The sequence below is a fragment of the Culex pipiens genome, chromosome 1 (genome assembly GCF_016801865.2).
Source record: "Culex pipiens pallens isolate TS chromosome 1, TS_CPP_V2, whole genome shotgun sequence".
NCBI lineage: Eukaryota > Metazoa > Arthropoda > Insecta > Diptera > Culicidae > Culex > Culex pipiens.
Genome location: NC_068937.1, coordinates 43,606,344 through 43,615,572, shown reverse-complemented (window position 1 = coordinate 43,615,572; position 9,229 = coordinate 43,606,344). Strand labels below are relative to the sequence as shown.

General features: G+C 36.5%; 1 protein-coding gene across 1 annotated transcript in view; it reads left to right on the top strand.

Annotated features, from left to right (window-relative positions):
• The first annotated feature begins 602 nt into the window (after positions 1 to 602).
• The window catches only part of LOC120412322 (phospholipase A1 3-like), a 60,169-nt gene continuing 51,542 nt past the window's right edge, over positions 603 to 9,229 (top strand). Inside the window, exon 1 of the mRNA XM_039576356.2 lies at positions 603 to 1,429. The gene's annotated coding sequence lies outside the window, so the exon portion shown is untranslated. The remainder of the gene's footprint in view (positions 1,430 to 9,229) is intronic.

The following is a 9,229-nucleotide window of genomic DNA, read 5'->3' as shown; positions in this document are numbered from 1 at the left end:
TGTCAAAATATCAAATGTAAAAAATACGGAGGTGATAAAGTTTGTGACAGTCAAGTTTTGGAGATAAATAAAAAAAAACAACTAAATATTTTTTTCCGTGTGCTAATTTTCTCCGTAAACTAAATAAACTACAACTTTGCCGAAGACACCAAAACGATCAGAAAATCCCTTCTCAAGATACAGATTGTTGAATATCTGCATACACTGAAATAAAAAAAAAAGTACAAAATTACTTTATTCTAGTAAATTTGCCTCTTTTCCTTATTAGTAATTCGAAAAACCCATATGATAGGAGGCAAATATTTTTGAATATAGGAATTTTGTACTTTTTTTCAGTGTAGCACTTTTCTATGGACATCCCCCAAATTTGTATGGACAAACCAATTATGCAAAATGGCTTATTTATCCAAATTTAAAATAAAAATACAACAATTAAAAACAGAGAACTCCATCAGAAGCCTCCTTGTAATACCTGTTGCGAGATTCACCTCCTCAACCAGAATTTAACATACTGAGGCGACGCGATATCAGCGGGCTCTTCACCCAGCCGCCATTCGAACGTGATCGTCGTCGAACTTCCGCGGTCGGCGCAGCCGCTGTCTGGCGCGAGTCCAGATCCAGAGCTCGCCCGTTACGGTCGTGGTTTGCCCGTTTAGGGAGCTCCAGAGAAAGAGAGACAGTGCGAGCTTCGCGCGGAGCCATCGAGACTTTGATCGAAGAGATCGCGCGAAAGTGACAGTTGCAGGAAGATTCGACAACCATTGAAACAATAGAAGCCACTTTTTATACTGAACAAAAGAAATTCAAAAATTGATTGATTTCACCTTAATGAGTTACAGTTAGTCCAGTGATAACTGAGTGGAGCCAACAAAAACTGAAGAGATCAGTGACTGTTAAAAGAACAATCAAACAATAGCAGTGAATTGTTGTCATTGGTCTTGGACATTGTCCTATTTCAGCTTAAGAAGTGACAGCCAGTGTAGCGATTGTCAAACTTTAACGGAGGTCATGAAAATCGCGAATCAAGATTTTCTTCATATGTAACAGTTAAACAAACAGTAAAAAAAGCAATAATTGACGGCATTATTTTGACATAGACACCCCTTAAACATTCAATTAGAGCCAAAATTGGCAAACTTTCACGAATATCGGGAAGATTCGCGCGAAGAACTTTAGCCGGTCACAACAACAGGTTGTTGACAAATGTGATCAAGTTACAAGTGTCTAGTGTGAAAGTGGTCCAGAATAACGGGAAGTGCAAAAAAAAAAAGCAGAACAGGTCGTTATCCAAAATTGGGGCCCATCATTGGCGATAACTGGTCTTATCAACCATAAGTGACCCCAAAGTGTCACGCAGAGATCTCCGAGACCGTGTGGCGAAGACGAAGAAAGATCAAAAAGGAGGGCGCGAAAAAACAACAGAAAAGAGGTGAGATACAGTGACTGCAGCTGGGTACGGACCAAAACAAACAACAAAAAAAGCATCTCTCTTTGAGGTTAGCGGTTTGTTTTGGCTGTCAGGTTGGGCCGGAAGTGGGAGAAAAAGAGTCTGTCTCGAAGTTTGGACCACTTTTCTCTGCTAATGGGCCGTTAATTGCGGGGGACATCTGCTCGGGTCATAATTAAGTTGTTAAATTTTATGGCCCGGGGTTATAACCTTTGACGAATCGAACCACAAAAAAAGGCGCTAATTACAGCAATTTGTGCGCTGGCAAGCCAAGGGATAGGAAACCGCTAAGTGGATGCTGCTCATTTCGCCGGTCCATCGGAAGGCGGGGAAGAAAGTGAAATTGATTTTAGTCAAATATTTGCATATTTTGGCTGCGTGCTGTGACCGATGATGCTGTTGGAGAAGCTGTGACTGTCTGTCGTGTCTATGCGAAAGTTGCGAAGGGATGGCGGGTTAGAAAGTGAATGGTTTGGAGAAATGATACATGTTTTACACTATTTCGTCGTTGTCGTGCTATCTTCCCAAGCAGCATCGCGCAACATGTTGAAATTGTCTAAGTCCAGTTAAGTTTCATCAAAGGCGCAACGAAGTTGCAAATGTTTCCAAACCTACCGAAAATCACAATAAAGTTTCAGGGAAACATTGTTCAATATGAAATAGTTACAATGATTTTCTGGGCTACAAAACGATTTCGTTTATTTTTGTAACGTTTTGGTGACATTGTTGCAACAAGCTTGAACAAAAAAAAACCTTTGTTCGTTTTTTGCGAAGAATGTTGCGAATTGGTTGCGGCAATGTATCCTTGATAAAACTCAATGTAAACATTGTCTGCCAAGAAATGAAAACATCTTCAGTAAAAAAAGCATTTCTGCGCAGTTTGTCCAGGTTTTCAAAAGAAATTCACAATGAAAATATAAATCTATTCGCTTTCTAACAAATAGATTTTGGGAAAAATGTGCATTCCACTAAAACTAACGAAAATGGTGTGTAAAACGGCCGAGTCGTAAGCGCGGATTTACATCTGCAAGGATTGGAGCTTGCATATTAATTTTTACCTAGATTTTTACCCGCCCCTGTCGACGGAAAGCAGCAAACAACATTTTCGAAGATTCTTTGTGGAAGCAAATTCTGCTGCAGGAGGATTTCCCGAATCAAAAGCGAATCTGTGTGATTTTTGAGATGATGCCCGTAGGATGCCGTATTCGGTACATGCAATGAAGCTTTATTCTTAAATTATTTGTCCACACCTCGGTCCACACTTTCCGAACAACTTTATTCATACAGACTTGAAGAACTTTGTTAAAAACATCCACCAAATAATGATCAATTCCGATCCCACTGTTTCCGACGAAGGGGATTGATTATTTCGTTTGACAGTTCTGTAGAAAACTTGAATGATGGCAGGGGATGCCGATTGTTGCAATGGATACAAATATGTAATGTTACCATTATGCTTCCACGACGTTACCCAATTATAATAAACTTAGAATTGTGGATATTCAACTCAAACAATTTTGTAACGTATCTGAAACATTGTTGCAACATACACAAAGTGCGACAATTTGCTCAAATCAGAATAACCAGAGACGTATCAAGGATGTAATATTTTGAAATCTTAATAAATTTAATCAATTTAATGCGTAATGTTTTTACTCTGAATAAAGTACAGCGATGGGAAAGGAGGAGGGATACGTAAATAAAACAGTAAAATCAAATTATTTGCTCTACTGTATGGCAAATTTCGTACTCGGGACTAGGTATCTGAAGGCTGTAAGGCAAATTCGGAATGCGCTGAATTTGATTAAAAATTTAAAGATATAAGTTACACAATTATTGTGAATATTCAACAATTGATTTATCAAGTATAAAATATGATAACGTAATTTAACTTTACTCTTCTTTTAATTCCTGTGCTCACCAACCTCATGGAGACGATCATTGAAGCCGCTATTACACTATCACAAACAAACAAACAAACTAGACAAGACATAAAACAAAAACGCTTCGCAAACAAACAAACAGTTTGATTGCCCATTACACTACAGCATACATGTTTGGCAAACTTATTGAGGAAAAGTTTGGGCAAACTTACACGCTTATGAACTTTTAGAAATTTTTGTAAACCATGTTGTATTATTTTATAAAAAGAATTTCTTTTTGCATATCACGGTATTTCCACAGACTGTCTTTGGTATTTCTGTGTGTTTCCTTTTGTTAAACAGGTATGAAAATCAACATACTAAACATACTAAATTCTAAAAATTATTAGTTCTTTATACTGAAAAATAAGACAAACTTTTTAAAATAAAATGATATCGTTTCTGAATTGGAAATCTATTTTTTTTTGCCTCCTTGATTTTTCGGGCCGACTTTGGCGGGGGAGGGTATTAGTGTACCAGCCTAAAATCAAAATTAAACAATGAAACCGTTTTAGAAGTTGCAAATTAGCATTTACTTAATTTTTATGTCCCTAATGTACACGTTTTTGCAAGCGATTTTACAATAAGATTTGTTTGTATCTAGATATGACATACAACAAACAAATCAAGGGAAATATTAAAATTTTCTGTGTTCTGTGTTTTGTTCCTATTGTTGTTTTTCTTCATAACAGTTATATTGCACTAACAGTGCTTGAAATTTCTGTCGACAATAAATATCTACGGCACATTTCTTAAAGAGTAGTTGACAATATTCGAAGCTACTTTGATGGCACTCAGTAAACATACATTTTTGAGTAGTAATCTTGCATTAGAGATATCCACGACACGTGGGTTGCACTCTCGTGCTCAACAATCTATTGTAAGTATTTATTTGTGTTCTTAAAAAAAGTATGCTTTCCTAGTTTGCATAAAAAACAATAAAAAAAAATCATGCCGCTATTTTTTACTAAAGGTTCCTGAATACAACCCTGTGCGTACAAAGCGCCATGATGGTAGATGTGGAAAAAAAACTTTAATAATCAATTTTCGGCTATTTGAATACACTTTTTATAATGTTTTGCAACAGAATTGACATTCTACGTAACTTGCATTGAAACGCAGAAAATTTTCATATATATTAGACAACTTTTTAAATTTTCATACTAAAATGGCTCCAGAAAAGATAGCAAATTTTAAAAAGATTGAGGGCGCATTAAAAAATCATGAGTAGAATGCAATTTTACTCGGTAAACTTGAAATGGCCATAGAAATAAACCTTCTATACATTTAAGAAAACCAATTTTGTTTGTTGTCGACGAAAAATGTGACAGGTTTATTTTTCCAGACTTATCCATTTTTGTTTTGTAGCGAAATCAAAGTGGAAACATATTTATTGAGAAATTAATTAGAAGTTTGTTGCGCTTGAAATCATTTCGGGTGCACGATTGATTTCAAGCAACCAAAAATTTCACCAAAATGGTGACATATTTGCAACATATTTGTTACATTGTAGCAACACCATCAATTTCTCCTACAAAAATTAGCATCGCATAGGAAACATTGCCACAACACGTTCACAGCTATCTTGCTATTGTTGCCAATCGCGTTGATGTCGTGCGCTTTTTTTGTCACCAGGAGTGTTGCGTGCATGTTGCCACAGCGATTTTGGATTGTTTTGAATTAGTTGCAAATAAGGCTTGGCAACAATAATTGCTGCTTGGGTTGTCGCACGTGCATTTTGGGCCAAATTGAGTTTAGAACGCCATTTTGTGCAGCTTACAATGACTTACCTTTTGATCTTCACAGGTCCCCAACATTCGATTTCAATCCTGGGATATTCAACAAAAACAACAATGCCAAATGTTTGTCATAACTAAAACATGAGAAGCGATATTTCGAAAAAAAATAGTGGAAAATGTCGTTACTTTGCAATGCCGGAATGTGTCATTTTAAAATTGAGTACTTTGTAATCAAACTTTATACGAACTAACTCTATTGCCAATGAAGCAATTTTGCATTTATAGATCGTACCCAGTTTTGGGAAAATGACAGGCCATATCGTCGCCGTCGTGCTAACTTGTCGTACGTGCATTTTGGGCCAAATTGAGTTAAGAACGCCATTTTGTGCTGCTCACAATGCCTCACCTTTTGACCTTTACAGATCCCCAAAATTCGATTTCAATCCTGAGATATTCAATGAAAACCAAAACAGCTCCGAAAAATTTTGTCACTCTACATATGAAAGTAGTTTCAATCTTGTCGTGCTATCTTGTCACTCCCTGAAAATTGATGTAAGTGCGACAAAGGGCAAAGGGATTTCAGGTCAGGATGCGTTTGACGCACGTACAAGTTAGACTACCGTAAACATTTTTAATTATAACTCGGGACTCCAGCAACCAACTTCAACCAAACTTCGGGACAATGCACAGAATGGTCAGCCAAACAAAACGTGTTCGTTATTGTTTACATTGCGTGCTTTCGTTTTTGTTTATACAAGGTCAAACGTTTAAATGCGTTTTTCTCGGAACGTCAAAATGGCGGGTGCGACAAGATAGCACGACGACGTCGATATGGTAGGCAAGTTGTCAAAATTGAAGGAAACACCAGAGAACAGAAATGTCACAATACTCGGTTGAAATAATAGTTTATACAACAAGGTGCAAAAAGAAGAATTTTTCAGCACGGGTCGTACATTTATCCAGCTTGGCTCTGCCGATTCTGACTGTCCATGCGGAAAAATCGAAGCTGCCTGCAGGAAGTTTCAAGATTGGCCAGCCAAAAATGCACATGCACACATGTACATCACCTTCAATAAAAAAAAAACACTTAATATTACACACTGCATGTACAATTTTTGCAAACACAAAAAAAGTTGCAACCGACGGGATTCAAACACAGCAACAACAGTAAGGACTGGTGCCTTAGCCCACTAGGCCATCAGACCGATGAAAAGCTGTAAGGATAAACGCATATATGAGCTTGACATTTTGGTCAAGCACCTATTTCAAGGTGTAAAATCACATAAAATAGCAATAAATAATGCAATATTTATTTTACACCCAGGCCTTTTACACGCAGCTGGATTACTACTTTTTTAGCTGTGCTGTATGCCCGCCAAAGCAGTTATTTTTGTTACATCTCAATGTGCATATCTATCAAATTTCTCATGAATATAAAAGTCGCTAAATTACATGTTTGTCAAATATTTAACCTCGAATAAACAGATTCGAACCGAATTTACCAGATTTTAACCATTCTTTGAAATTACATTTTAAAAATATCATGGCTTGATGACCTATCGACGACCAAGACGACTTAAAAAAATAGACGCTTTTCAATTTTTTTAAAGATTTAAGCCCATAAATGGCTTTATCGCTAAAATGGTGCAATAATGTTATTAACTCGCAAATATACTTTTTGATTTCAAATTTAATTTTACATAAAAAAAAATGTTTCGAGAAATTTTCGATAATAATGGTCCGATTCTCAATATTAAAATACGAAACATTCGTGAAATTTTCTGATCTTTTTGAAAACAATATTCCCATTTTTTTTAAATCAAGAATAACATTTAAAAAGGAACAAACATTCAATATTACGCCCTTTTGAAATGTAAGGTCTAGATTCAAAAAAATAATAAAATATTGTTTTCGATATGATCGGAAAATTTCACGAATGTTTCATATTTTAACATTGAAAATCGTACCATTAGTTGCTGAGATATCGACATTAAAAAATGGAGGGTTGTTTGGGTAAGACTTAGAAAACTTTAATTTTCCTGTTTCTTCTTTTTGTTTAAACCGCTGTATCTCAGCAACCAGAGGTCTAATCTTCAATGTCTCTTAGACAATTTTATAGCAAATTTTCTGAACATTTCAAAAATAATATTTTCAGAAATGGTCACTCATGGTCACTATTTTCAAATATAGAAAAACTGGATCGTTTCTCTTCTGGATTCGATTGCTTGGTAAAGAGAAGGTAGTGCATCGTCACACTTATGAACGGCACCTTAGGAAGGCGACCTACAAAAAAAAAGCAAAGCAATCCACTTTAATGACCCCCGGGTCTTTTGTGGGCTCTGTTGCAAGTTTCTGCTCATTTCTAGGCGTCCGAAGGTTATGTGTGGTGAGTCACTCAAAACCTCTTTTACGCAAATGGACCGACGTTTTACTTCCCCATCCGATAGAAGGCGTGATCATGCAAATCTCGTCTCGAAAAATGCCACCGGGTCCGTCTGGGATTGAACCCAGGCCATACTGGGATTTAGAGGCTACCACGCTAACCACTAAACCACCGGACCCGGTTGGTGTCTTCCTCCCATTTTACGGCTATCCAAAATAGACACAAAAGGGCGGACCTTTCATATTTCAATGACACAAAATAGCTTCTTTGGTCATAGGGAAGGCCCAAACAAAGTTGGAGCCAAATCAAAAAAATACTCATAAAATCAATTTCCGGTTTTGGTAGAGACTTGCTCATAGGTCTTAGAAACATTAGGAATTCCTTATATAAAGGAGATATTCAGAAAAAAAAATTCTAGGCACTATGTTTTCTGGAATTTATAAAAAAATCACTAATGTTGGCAAGATTGCAAAGACGGGTAACTTTTTTAACGACTCCTTATCCGACTCCGGTTTTTCGAGTGTTGACTTCTAAACCCTTTGTTAAATGTTGTTGTTCAAAATAACAACAGGGTTGCAAAAATCCAAAACCACAAATCAAAAGAAATTAAATCTGAAATCCTTAGAAATTAGCATTCATTAGAATTTTATGCTCAAATCAATTAAAATTTAAGTCAAAATTTGTGGAAAAATAGGTGGTAGCGAGACGAAAGGTCGTTAAACTTCGTCCACCTGTTTGTGTTTGGACGAGCCTTTTCAAATAAAAAGCCGGTTTCTGCTGATAAGGCGGAACAACAAAGTGATCAATGAAGCACGTTTTTGAAACGAGACTGTATAATAAACATTATGAAGACGCCAGGTAGCATGAAATTTGCAAATCTGATAATTTATTGTTGTTGGCCAAAAACCATCCCGAAAGAATTTAGCAAAAACAACACGTGCTAGGAATTCCCAGCTTGAAGATCAATGTATGCGAAATCGTTGTTGTTTTTTTTCTCGAGGATGTAGTTTGGAAAAACACATGCCACATGCTGGAGATCCGCTCAACCAGCACTTCAGCCGCGAGGGCACTTGAACGGAAGATTGGATACTCCGGAAGGTTTGGAACAATTGGATTGATGAAAGCAAAAAAGTAACAACATGAGTGATTTTGATACTAGACAAAATAATGACCAGTCAGCATTATTTGTAAGCCTGCCCTCAGGAATTGCTCGACATGCTGCTTTTACCTATTCATCTAGGTGGTAATCGGTGGTAATCGAAATAATATACCATACAAATTTGATAATAATAGTGAATGATTACACCGTTCAACATAAATAAGCGTTTCATGAATCGCCTTGTCTAAGCATAACGATGTTCTCAATTTTTCAAAGAAAATTTGGACAGGAGTCGAGCAGTTAAAAAAATAACTCTGCTAAAAAAGTGTATTGTGTTGCAAACGGAGGAATGCATACAATCTGTTGAGTTCAAGCAAAGTTTAAGGCATCATTCCCGATCGGCCATTTGGCGGAAATCTTTGTTTAAGAAAAACATTCAAATCTTGATTCAGAATGTTTCAATCAAAAAACTGTTTTCTTTATGTTGTTTGTAGAAGCGTTTTACATAAATCCGTTTACTATATATAGTGATTATTTTTTCATTTTAATTTACTATTTCTGGACCCCGAATTCAGAACCATCATTGACACTCATTGCCCTAAAAGTGAGAGACTCCTTCTACCACCCTAATCGGTGCAT